The sequence below is a fragment of the Crocodylus siamensis genome, chromosome 2, assembly GCF_052110815.1.
Source record: "Crocodylus siamensis isolate JL-2025a chromosome 2, ASM5211081v1, whole genome shotgun sequence".
Lineage (NCBI taxonomy): Eukaryota > Metazoa > Chordata > Crocodylia > Crocodylidae > Crocodylus > Crocodylus siamensis.
The window spans coordinates 275656153-275669591 of record NC_143396.1 but is presented as its reverse complement, the minus strand read 5'-3'; the positions used below and the strand labels follow the sequence as shown (position 1 = coordinate 275669591).

The following is a 13439-nucleotide window of genomic DNA, read 5'->3' as shown; positions in this document are numbered from 1 at the left end:
TTATACAACAATTTAGCTCTACCTGTCTGTAATAATTCCTTATGATCTGACCTCCTTGTTTGAGACAGTTCACTCATTTCCACCACATGGCAGCTTTTAAACCTTAAAGCATCTTAACCCCCTTGTATGCTGTGACAGGGTTTTCAACTATAGCAAGTGCCCTTTCTGCTTGGGCAAGAGTCATGACTCATGAGAGAGTTGGGATGCCAAACCGAAACCTTGCTTACAGAGCAGTTAATGAAATTCTCTTTGTCCCAGTGGTATGTTGTACCTGGTGGAGTTCTCAAGCATCGGAGGAAACTCTAGCTTGAGTTCAATTCCTTCCTATAGAAGAAAACTGTAAAAAGTACTTCAGGGAGGTGGGATGAAATCAGAAGCTCCACGTCTACATGCAGGGGTAGTGACGAGATATTTATCATCATGGCACCATGTTGCCAGATCTTGTGGGGTGCATTGTGGTGCTAAAGGGCATCTCAAGAAATGACCCTGATACTGAGACAACCACTGGTATATCCCAGTACATAGCCCCATATGCTTTGACAGCAGGTTTAGAGGAAGGTGTTTTTTGTACTTTCTCATGAGACGTGTTCTTTGTTTCCTCTCTTCCCTGAGTTCAGCTGGATAAATCTAGCTTCACAGCAATAGAATTGAGGCTTGCTTTGCTTTGCCTGCCGTATTTTTGTGGAAGGACACTTCATCCTTTGTGACTCAGTGAGTGCTGCTTTGCTTTCTTTGAGGAATAGATCCCTGTGTCTCTTTAAATAGGAGTTTACACTCCCTGATGACATCTCTGGTCAGGCCAGACAGAATGCCAACGGGTGCTGTGGAGTTGTCCTTGTCAGTGGATAATACAATAACACCTACCACCAGATAATGTTAAGAAATTGCAAGAACTGCTCCTGAGAATAGCACAAATTGCAGACGCCAATTTTTCAAGAAAAACCTGTTGTTCTATACATTGAGATTGGACATGGAAAGGATCATTTTAGATGAATGTGGGGTTGTTCAACCCTAGGCCAAAGCACTGTAAATAAATGTCTGCCATTATTCCAGCTAAAGCAAAAAGAAAATAAAACTGCCATCAAACCCTTTAAAAAGATTATGTATATCTTTAAATCCATTCCAGTCCAAGATCAGGAGTACAGGAAAAGTTCAAGTCTACCTAAACCATTCCAAAAGAGGACCCAGTGAGGGTCTCTGAGAGAAAAGGCTGCTCTTCCACTTCTTTCCAGCTATGAATGGTATACTGCTAAGCCTTGCTGGCTAAGTACTATTTCTTTTTAACTTGACAGTGATATCACTATTTCCCAAGCTGTTTAAACAAGAATGAATTCAAAAGTTAAGGAGGGCCAGTTAATGATAGGATGGCCCTGTAAATAGCCATGGGTAGATGCATAGGGTGTCAGTGCTGCTACAGACAACCTGGTAGGGAAGGTGATACGGAAAGCTTCATGGCTTTGGTGTGTCATGAACTGTTAACCATGATAGCTTTAATCTGTAAAACCATGATAGCTTCAATCTGCAGAACAGACAAGACAATCTTCTAAGTACCCTGCAGATTTCAAAAGCTACCTGGTTTTCACTGGAAGTCTTTATACACAGGTTGCAATAAGGGGTGTGGGTAAAAAGGAGACATAACGTGTCTAGGGCAACCACGTTATTTTCCCAAAGAAGAAGACTGGATGCAGCAAACAATGCACCTTCCTCTTACATGGTGCATCCTCTGCCAGCACCTTGTTAACAAATTGTAACAACATTTTGGAGCCTGTCAAGCCAGTTCAAAGTACATACCTTGATATTCTGTCTTGTCTTATTCATTGGGTACAAGACAGAGAGCTATTAGAGACCATTGTCTCTGGCTCTTCTAATGCATTTTTATTCCTTAACCCCTAGTTACTCTACTCTCTTTAGTCTTCTTACTAGAACCTATTAAAACAGAAGATGGTTTCACTCTTGGCATCTCTGAAGAAAGGGTTTTTAATCCTATTTTAGACATGAGGCTACTAGAGAAGGTGTTTGTCTCTGTCATTCCTTTTTTTTTCCAAGCGCAAAGCTTGTTTTGGGCCTTCTGCTTACCAAATATGTTTTCTGTTTTGTTGCTCATCTGTCTAGTCCACAGGGAGCGCTCAGGATTCAGTGGGACTCAACTATTGCCAGAATTAAGGTACTGCTATTTTGACTCCTCACAACAGTAGGAGTTCTCATGAAATCCATAGATAGCTAGCACATTTCGGAGACACTTCATTCCTCCCTATACCTACCTACCCTAGAGGCATCAGATATCTAGCCTAGTGGCTGGATCCAGCCCATGGTCTGTGGGGCTTATGGGCTGGAGCCCCTGTGATGTGAATGATAAGCCCTGCAGCTTTGGAAACAAGGGCATTAATATTGCTTGCCTCTCTCTGCTGCCCCTTTTACGTGCCACTAAAATCAGCCCTGGTGACTGAAATCAGTGGCAGGGGAAAAGGGGGCAAATGGCAGCAGCATTACCTCCCTAGGTTCCAAAGTCAAACCGAAACAGCAGGTCCAGTGGCTGCAGCAGTTTAACACTGCAGTTGCTGCTTGTGGTCTGTATCTGGGCTGTGGGAATCCCCATGATCTGAATCTGACCCATGGGGGCCCAACAAGTTTGACAACCCCAGGCCCAGACAACTGACAGATCAGAGTCGAGTCAAACAGAGGACTCCGGCAGACCTCGAGAACAGCCTGTCATTGTTAACTTAGCTAGGACTTCTTGGGAAATGCAAAATAGTTTTTCTCACTATAAAAAATTAGACTTTGTAAAAGTGTTAGTAGACTCAGTCTGCAAATAGCAACTTCCACAGGATGGTTTCTAGTTTCTCCAGTTCATAATAAATGACGCAAAGTCATGTCCTACTATATTGATGCATGCTGTCTTTGAATTACTAGCTCAAGGGACTTTGCCTGAGGCCCCTATAATTCCCATCCGAACACAACATAGAGGAGGGCTACACTCCTTTTCCAAGTTGTAAGAGAGCTGAGTTTTGCTTAAATTGCAAGAATGTGTGAAAGAGGAGGGTTACATAATCCGGCTCTTCTTTTGTGGGTGTTGGTTGCCTGGTTCTTCTTTGACACTTGTCCCAGATGTCCAGAATGATATAGGAGTCACAGCTCCTTGTCAAATTGACTTAACAGCTAGTGTTAATAAAAGATATCAGATTCACGCAAAGAACCTTGTCTGCCTTAATAGCTAGAGCAATTTGATGTTATAGTAGAAACTTCTCATTTTGTTCCTGTCTGGGGAGGATGCTCCTTGCCAGTTGAGAATAGAATCCACGCTGACATGTGTATGGAGAGAATAGTTCCTTACCCTACCATGGAGGGAGGCACTGGGCTTGTGTGCGGTCCTGATGTATGCAGCTCTTTGAACAGCTTCAGTTTTGCATGTGTGAGTTGCAAGCTCACCTACAGTGAGATCCACATTGCTCACATTGTCTTGAGCCACAGTTGCTGTTTTGGTAGCTAAACGTTCTCTTTGTAGCAATTTGCCAAACCAAGCTTATGTGATTCACTGTCATAAACAGATAAATTCTTTATTAACTTCAGCGGGCAGAAGTATCACGTGAAGATCTATGGTGGTGTTTTGCTTTAGTTAATAGTGGTCTTAATAGGAATGTTTGGGCACTGCATTTTAAACAAAGTAGAGTAATTGAAGAGACCGTTCAAAGAGGATTAACAAATGCTAAAAGGATTTTGAAAAATGAGTTACTTGTTCATTTTAGAAAAGAAAACTAACAGAAATGGGTGTAATATATGAAGGAATTTTGAAGAACCAGGACAGAGGAATGGACAGTATCCCATGTTATTCTGGTTACAGGTCAACTCACAGTTTCAGGTTCAGCTTGTATTGTATTATATTGTATCGTATATTATACCTTATTCAGGGAAAGCAGCTTTTCCCTGGAATATAAATTAATAGCTACAGAGAAAGTCCTTGAACTTGCTCTGTGGCCAGAGCATGGAGCTAATGGCACGTGGCTGCCACACCTGGCAGCACACAGCGACCCCGCTCCCCCTAGGAATGGCCCTGCCCACAAGTCCAGAAATTTGGCAGCAGGGGGGCAGCAGTTAATGCAGCCACTGATTCTCTGCCACCAGATTTCTGGACCCGGAGGGAGTCTTGCAGGCTGGATGACATGGCTCCACAGGCCAGAAGTTGCGCGCCGCTGCAATAAGAGACCATCTCCTTTTGAATTGATAACTGATGCTCCACCTATTCTAGTTGTCTTTGAGTTACTTTTTAGGAGTTATCTCTGAACGATGCCTGTATGAAATTAGAACTTTGACTGGTGCCAGACTTCAGCCTTTAGTTCACCAGCTTCAGCACATTGGTCGTCTGATCTTGGCCAATGCCATTTTCTTTTGACAAAAAGAAATGATTTAATGTCAAAGGAAAGAGAGAAATCTATACAAACTCTACCTGTTCTTGGATAATCCTGGCTCACCATGCTAAGGGAATGCTATAGAAATTACCTTCTAAGAGTTTTGTGGATTTTAGTAGGAACAAGAATGGGAAAGAAAACAAATAATGCTTACATAAAAAATGTCCTTTCCACGGATCCAGGCCCCTGGAAACAAATGCATCAGCCAGAACAGGGATAAGATTGGCATCCAGGGATTTAGATTTGGTGTCATTTAGTTGAATTTGTTATGTTTTGTGAGAAGGAGAAATTATTAGGGTTTGTCCATAAAGTATGTTTAACACAGTCTGGAATTATTTTGGTTGGGAAGTTCTGAACTGGAAAATGAAGAGTTTAGACACTCCCCTATTATCAGTAGTAGTTGGGCCTGCTTTGGCCCACTATGGTGAAATTAAGAGAGCAATTTTTTGGATAGCCATGGATACATTTCCATATGCTATGAAACTACTGTAAATTAAAAGGTAAATCATTTTTTGCTTTTGGTTGCCACTCTTCACTCTACCAGAGGTCAAACCACTTTTGTCAAGAAGGTGAACTTTGCCTGTAGACAAACCCTTCTCTTTACCAGTGTAAAAATCTGTCGAACATTGTGTTATAACCCTATGCTAATTCATAATCTTTGATGCATTTGTAGCCTTTTCTGCAATGTATTGATCAACGTGTATCCCCTCTAATCCCTGAAAATGCTGTTTCACAAGGTAAGCCTTGAGCAAAGACTGCTTCCTCCACTGAATTTACAGGGTCAGGCACAGCTGAGTCAGGAGGACAAATGAAATCCATTGTTCCCATCAAACCCTGTTGGGAACAAGACAATACATCCATGAAAGAGAATGCATTAATAAATCATCTGTTTCCTGGTAATGCTTACAAAAATACTTTTTAATGCTTCAAATTGTTGTTTCATAGTTGTGTCATTGGCTGCTGCTTACATCAGGGAAGGAAGCAGGTGTGCTTCCCTGTGCCAGTTTTACAGTGTCCACCCACACTTACTTGAGCACTACCATGTAGCATAGGCAGATTAGGTTGTCTGGCAAGAGGGGTATAAACACTGCAGTAGTTTCTTTCCTTCCTCCTGATGCCCCTTGCCCCTCCCCCTTGACTTTTGAAGTGATAGCCCAAAGTTACCAAGTTAATGGCTCAAATATAAAGAACAAATAAATACACTAAAAAGCATTCTTCGTCAAAGAAGAAACATTACTCCCCTTGACTTGATGGAGGAGAGACTCATACTTGAGTAGGAGGCTCTGAGAGTGGTAGCTAATTAAAAATATGCTAAGATCTAGGGAGAGTACTTGGCTTGTACTTACTTTTTCTTTGCAAAATAAAAGGTTATGGTGGGTGAGGGATCAACCTGAGTAAATCTGGATTCCACGTCTTTTAAAGCATATACCAAAACACTTTCAGAATGGAGAGACATAATATTGTGAGTAGTCAGGTCAAGTTTCTTGAACTGACTTATTTTATTACTAATTTTTTGTATTCATTGGCTAATTTTTAGAAAGTTCTAGTGTCTGAGCAGTGTTTTTTACTAGTCACTCTTGCCTATATTGTCAGCTCCAGATGAAGCTTACCCCGGTGAAGACTTGGGATGTCTAGTATGGCTAGTTTAGCTCTCTTAACTTACTTGAGACTGTTTTCCATCTACTTAGGCAGTATGTCCTTTCCAGCTGCAGGGAAATATTCTTCAGTTACTGCCAAAGTGCTGGCTTGAAGCTCTGGAGGGTTGGCTCAATTAGCTCCTGGCTTTAGGTCTCAGATGCATTAACTTCTGTACCTGCCTCTAGGTTATGGAAGCACAGAGAAGCTTTCTGTCCATCTCTCCTTCAGTGTCTTCTCTTAGGGCAGGAGAGGGCAATTATTTTGGCTGGAGGGCCGCTTACCAAGTTTTAGCAAGCTGTCAAGGGTTACGTGGGTAGCCCTGCCCCTTGACAGGTACCCTGCCCCAGCCACCATTTTGGGACCAGAAGCCCCATCCCCTAAAGCCTGACCTTTGCCACTGGAAGTCCCTCCCCTTGCCACCGGAAGTACTCCTTTCAGCAAAGGGGTTTGCCATCTTCAAACCCGAAAAATACCAAATTATAATTTAAAAATCAAACATCTACTACAACATTCATTAATTTGATTTAAAATATATATATTTTTGTACTGATTTACTTGTGTTTGTGTAGTGTACATAGAGGGGATTGTATAATAGCTGAAAACGAAGCCCTACTCCTGTATATTGTAGGTGAAGTATGGGGGGCATAAGTGGGTATAGGTTTGTGGGGGGGGGTGAACATGGGGTGCTCTGAGTGTGGGGGGAGGGTGGCTGGAGAGGATTGTGGAAGGGGGAGGGTGGCTGAGGTGTGTGAGAGGGTGTAGGATGTGCATGAAGGGTGGGGGAGGGGAGTGCCCACAGCCCCTGCCATCAGCGGCAGCACCAGGCTTTAGAGCGCTCAGGCTCTGCAGCAGGCAGAGCCCCTGCCTGCGCTTCTGCTGGCTTTGGCTCAGTGCTCCTGCCATCTCTGGGTTTGGGGTACTGGCATTAGCCCAGTGCTCCTGCCTGCCTCCCCCTGTACCCTCCCCCACCTTCTGCTCTTACCACTTGCTTTCCTGCATGGCCAGGGCTGCAGGATACAGCAGGAGCTGACTCAGCCCAGCAGGCACCACACAGAGCCAGCTGGGAATTACAGGGGTTGAGCCAGGCTGGCTTCTGCTGGATCCTGCAGTCCCAGTAATGCAGCTGGGAACTGCATAGTGCCAGAGTGGCCAATGGGCAGGTGGGGGGCGGGGGGGCAAGGAAGAAGCAGTGGTGAGCAGGAAAGTGGAGAGACGGTACTGGCAGCGATAGCAGGTGGGGGAGTTAGGGAGTGGCATGTGGTATCTCACCACGCCCCCGCCAGCGACTCCAGCATCATGTGGTTTCCAGCTGTATCACCGGGATTGCAGGGTACAACAGGAGCCAGCCCACCTGGACACTTTTGGGTCCTGCCACTGGCTCCCCCTGGGTCCTGATGCTGCTGGCACCATGTCATCTTTGACAGGCAGCCAGGGGCAGATTATTTATTTTCTAAATTTTTTAGGGGACCTGTGGGCCAGGTCCAGCCTGTGGACCATGTGTATTCTACACATACACCCTATACCTCTAGCCACCCCCATTAGGGGAAGAGGAAAGATTTTTTGCTAGTTTAGTATTCCACCACTTTCTCATGGCTTTCCAAATTTATAACCAACTAACTCTAGTACCTGTTTGTAGTTGTTTATAACTTGAGCAGCAAGAATATGAATCAGCCATGAAAAAATTTATACCATTCATGTCATCATGCATGGGTTTCTAAGTAACCAGTGAGACTAACAAGAATGCACTTGACTCTGCTGCCGCTTAGAACTACAAGCAGATGCACAGACTGGTGTTTCTGTCTACAAACTCAGGCAGATGAACCACAAATTCCTTTTTAAAATGACATACTAAAATTTTGCAGAAATTGCTTGTTTTGTCTCCCATCCCAGTTGCCAGGGAACACTTCATGCTTATCACTGGTGAATGGTTACTTCAAGTCATGTGGGGCATTGTTGTGAAATTGCCAACTATTGGGGCCATTATAGAATAGCAACATAGTTGAAGACAGAAGTTGGAATTCCTTGAGTGAGTAAATGAAATCTTAAGTCAAGATGTGTGTATTGCAGCATCTGACCTGTATAAACCAGCGAACTGGAAATCTGAATTTTAGCTTAAGTAGGGCCGTGTGAATATTTCTCTCCCATGACAATCCCTGTTAGAAAATTGATTAGTTTCCAAGGGGTCTGAGTATCCTAAGGTCATTCCTCTGCTAATGTAAACAGCCATTAGTTAAAACAAGCAAAAAATCTTGTAGGATAATATTTGTAAGGCATGAAACAGTGGATAAAGAAATTAATCAAAACCAACTGATCCATATTTTGTCAGTAGTTGTTAGAAATGACATTAATCAGGAAGAAAGATGTTTATATTAAAAAAAAAAAAAAAGAAAGAAAAAAAAAGTTGAATATCTAAACAAGCTGGACCTAACAATTGGCCAAAAAATTAAGTTCCATTCTGTTGAATAAAAAAACCAATATAGCCACAGTTTAACACTATTTTCAAAACACTCTGTATACCATCAGTTCCAGTTCCATAGATGAATATTTAGATAATTTGGGAGCTCAGAGGTGAATGTGTGCTTTGTCTTGGTTTCTTTTTTGCATCACAATAACACTAGTAGGTCCCACTCAGAGCTGTGGCTTCAGTTTGCTGGGATAATAACAAAACAAAGGAAGCTTTGGTCTATGCCCCTGCATGTTTAGACAGTTAATGGGGCTGAATGAAGGTTTGCCTGTAGACATACAATTACAAAAGCGGTGCCTAATTTGAGACAAGCTGATGCAATTGATGATGCTCACTTACTGGATCAACACCTTTATTCTCTCTGTCTGTTCCTTGGGCCCTTGGCACACGTTACATTTAAGATGCAGTTAACGTCACTCACACCCTAAATAGGAAGTGCTACATTTGCAGCTGATTCATACACCATAACATGTCAAATTGGCCACAAAGATGTTCAACATATCAGCTGATTCCCAGCTTTTGAATTAGGACACAGGTTGGCATTGGGATAGCTCCTGTCCTGATACTGAAAATGTGTTGCCAAGGGAAGTGGTCTACAAGGTTCTGGGGGGAGAAGTTAAGTTGCTAAGTTCTCTTCTGGGAATTTAGCAACCCCTGCTCCAGGCAGCTTTTCTTGCCTTTTCCACAGATCCCATGAGTCAACAGGTTAACTGCCTTGCACTTTAAAACAAGGCACCTAGGCATCCTAGTCACAGGGACCCCAGTATTGGGGAGAGGCTTTCTCCTCCTGGAATCCTTATGCACTGAAACCTTTTAAAAGCTGTGTGTACAGTCCTCCTTGGATCTTTTTGAAATGTTTGGACGTTTAAAAAAAATGCATTGCAGCTCAGCTGCACACATGGTTTTTAGACCTCTTTCCCTGGGATGGGGAAGCCTCTCGCATCCACGGATCTCACTTGGGAAGCCATAGGTTTGCAGGTGCCAGGTGGAGAGAGTTGACAGACTCCCTTTGTCTAGCACTTGCCAACCCATGCACTGGACTTCCTGCTAGAAATGACATGGTTAGGATCTGATTCCCCAGTCCCAACAATCTCACCTTGTACCATGCACACGTGGCATGGCAGGAGAGGCAATTGTTGGGGTCAGGTATTATATCCTATTGCATCATGTGAACATATGCCAGGCCCCTCGCTAGCAGAAACTGACCTGGGACTTTAAACCCTGTTCTCTCTGTCTATCAGTAGAAGAAAAACTAGGATGATGGCAATGCACCGACCCCTGTTTAATTAATTGCCTGAAGTTGAAAACTTCTGAAGCAAGGGCAAGTGGGAGAATAAAGATAACAGGATGTTGAAAATGTTAAGGAATAGAAATAATGTTCTGTAATCTCCACTGGCCAACAAAGACATGAAATCACTGAGTGCTTGTGGCCAAATCGAGTATAGATGGACCGTGACCATATACCTAGGTTGTTGGTTCCTGGAGTTGTGATCATTTTGGAATCTGTTTGCCTTTTTTTCTTTTCCTTGTTTTTTTAACTATTTCTAGCCCCATAAACTTTTGTGAAGAAAATTGTGGGAACTGCAGTCTGAAAATCCCATTTTAATAGGTGCAGCTACCCCATTCGTGCCTTTTCCATCAAAACTACACATGACTTTGAGGGAGGAGGTGGTAAGACAGGTTAAGGAGAGAGTGGGGTCTCTGTTGCCACTCCATTTTTGTTGTTAGAGGCTGGCTTTAATCCCGCCATGAGTTGTTAAAATTGCAGTCTTAATCACTCCTATTTAAATCATTTTATCCTGTATGGGACTGAATTCTCTTTCCTCAAGTCCCCTGTCGAGAGCAAGCAGTAGTTGGTCGAGGAGGAGGGTCTCACCATGCCCAAAAGGCCATACCTCAGTAATGGTTCAGGAGTTCTCTGTGGATGTTTTGTACCTCTTTCACAAGAAAAAAACAGAGCCACTATACCAAAGCACAGTTGATAGGAGCTGTGCTATGTGGGATACTTGTTGCTCCAAACAGCCTTAATGGGCCCTATACCCACCTGGCTTTTTCCAGTACTGTATTCGTAAATGCCTTTCAGGAGTATTTGGTGGGGCATAGTCTCCCCTGGCTCTGTACTCAGCAGATGGCAATTGCTTAGATATTGAATGCAACGTGGCTTTTTGGGGGGGGGGGTTAAGAATCGCATGTTCTGAATAGGACCATACAGATGTATGTCACTGTGTTAATGTTTCAGAATTCTTTATTGTTAATACTTGCAAAGTAGTAACTTTTAAATACTGTATGGATCAGATGCATGTAAGTTTTTGATTAGTACAGGGCAGTTGACACCACCTGGAAAACTGGTAAATCTAAATTAGAAATGATTGTTTTCCTTCCCTTTTTTTATTACTAAAGCTCTTTTGCATGAAAACTAACCCTCTGGTTTTCTGAAACGCAGTAACTTGGTAAAAAGGAAGGGTGGGACATTTGTCCTGCTTCACACAGAAATAGCAGATATCCTTAATCATGCACCCCGCCCAGATCCTCAGCAATAACCTTGCATAAAAGTATGTTGCAACGCTGACTGAATTTGTTTAGTGGTTAATAGTTTTCTTTTGGCAGAGCAGCCCTAATCAATATGATTAAAAAATGCCCCATTGTCTACAAAATGAAATGTGGTTATGTAAAACTATTAATTTATGTGGAGCAAGAAAAGGAGATTAATCTGATGTGTGGACTTTTCTGGCTAAGCAGAGATTCCAGGAACACTGAAATGATTTCATAGATTTCACAGACATTAGGGCTGGAAGGTACCTCGGAAGATCCTCGAGTCCTCCCCCTGCCCCAGGGACAGGAAGTCAGCTGGGGTCATAGGATCCCAGCAAGATAAACATCCAGTTGAGTCTTACGAGTCCAGAGTGAATGCTTGCACTACTGCTGGCAGCAGTCTATTCCAGGCCTTGGGGGCTTGGACAGTAAAGAAGTTTTTCCTTATGTCCAGCCTGAAACAGTCTTGGTGGAGTTTGTGACCATTTGACCTTGTCATCCCACAGGGCGCTATGGTGAACAGGCATTCTCCCAGATCCTGATGCACACCCCTTACATACTTATAGGCAGCCACCAGGTCCCCTCTGAGCCTGCACTTTTCCAAGCTGAAGTGTCCCATAGCTCTCAGCCTCTCATTATAAGGCCTGTTTTTCTGCCCTCTGATCATTTGTGTGGCTCTCCTCTGGACTCTCTGAAGCTTCTCCACATCCTTTTTAAATTGTGGAGCCCAGAACTGGATGCAGTACTCCAGCTGCTGCCTCACCAAGGCCGAGTACTGTGGGAGGATGACGTTCTGGGATTTGCTAGAGAAGCCTCTATGGATGCAAGCCAGCGTTTTTCTCACTTTGCTGGCTGTAGCATCACATTAGTGGTTCATATTCAATCATGACCCCCGAGTGCCTTTCGGCCGTGGTGCTAGCAAGCGTAGTACTGCCAAACCTATAAGCTTGCTGCTGGCTTTTCTTCCCAAAGTGGAGTACCTTGCATTTTTTGGTGTTGAAGGCCATCAGGTTTTCATCCACCCATTTTCTGAGCCTGTCAAAGTTGGTCTGGATCACCATCCTGTCCTTGGGCATAGATGCTGGATGTTTGGTGTCATCAGCAAACTTGGCCAGTCCGCTTCTGATACCAATGTCCACATCATTAATGAAGACACTGAAAAGAATAGGCACAAGGACGGAGCCTTGGGAGACCCCACAGGTCATGGAGCACCACAATGATTGACTTCTATCAGCTACCACTCTCTGGGTTCAGCCTTGGAGCCAATTCCCCAGCCAGTGGACTGTGATATAGCCGAGGCCACAGTTGGCCAGTTTTTCTGTGAGATGATTGTGGGATACCAGATCAAAAGCTTTTTTAAAATCAACATATCCAATGTCAATCTTTTCTCCTTTGTCCAGGTTATATGTCACCAGGTCATAGAAACAGACTGCAGGGGTGACTATGAGTGCAGTTATTCTCTGAGAAATTGAGCTTCTTGTGAGGTTTCAATGATCTTTGCCCACTTTAGAGACAAGCCAGCTCTAGCGCCTATTAGTTGGCAACGCAGTCCCATGGGTTCTGTTACTTCTTGTGTATATCTAGAGCAGTGGACTGAAGGCACACGTCAGAAAATGCCAGCTTGTAGTTTTCACTTAGTTTTGACTACAGAAGTGATGGAGCAATTCTTCTGTTGCAAAGAACTCAGCATGACCACAACAGGTGAGAATGTTTTTAATGTTAGGGATTCTTACTTGAAATCTCTGGGTTTATCTTGTGAATCATTTGCACAAGTGCTGACTTTGTGTGGTGCCCTGCATCACCCTTGGAAGGATCTCAAGGCATCCCAAGGTGCCACAGCTTCATGGTTGAGAATTACTGAATTACTTCGGAAGAAATCCATTGACACAAATATTAAGAATGATCATTAACTTGACTGCAAAACGCACTTGATTTTGACCTTGCTTTGCTGTAATATATGTGCAGAAATATTAAATGGCTTACTCTGAGAATGGAGACATTTGAATGCAATTCTAATGAGCTTTATATTGCCTCAGTAGTACCTGTCAGTTTGTATTGCAGTAACTGCGAAGACAGGTAGGTTTTAAGAACCTAGATTGGCAAATTATTTGTTTTTAGTTCTACTCCAGGCCCAGTCAACTGTGGGCATCCCTGCTGGTGGTAATGAAATAGCTTAGGTGTTTCTTAGGGATTTTATTGGGCTTGTAAAACCTTCCTTGTTGATTATACTAATGTGTGAATTGGAAATCCAAGACAAGGTTTCTCCTCCCCTATTTAATATGGAAAAAATAAGCTCCTCTGCAGCTCTAACTCCAGTCCTCCTCATCCCCCTCTTTCAGGGACTGAGGTAGGAGCTGCAGTTGTCAGCCCTCTCTACATCTCCTCTTCTTCCCCCCACGCTC

At 43.4% G+C, this 13439-nt stretch overlaps 1 protein-coding gene across 8 annotated transcripts in view; it reads left to right on the top strand.

Moving 5' to 3' along the window:
* CDC42BPB (CDC42 binding protein kinase beta) overlaps positions 1-13439 on the top strand; it is a 127586-nt gene that overhangs the window by 39885 nt on the left and 74262 nt on the right. The gene's annotated exons all lie outside the window — the stretch shown is intronic.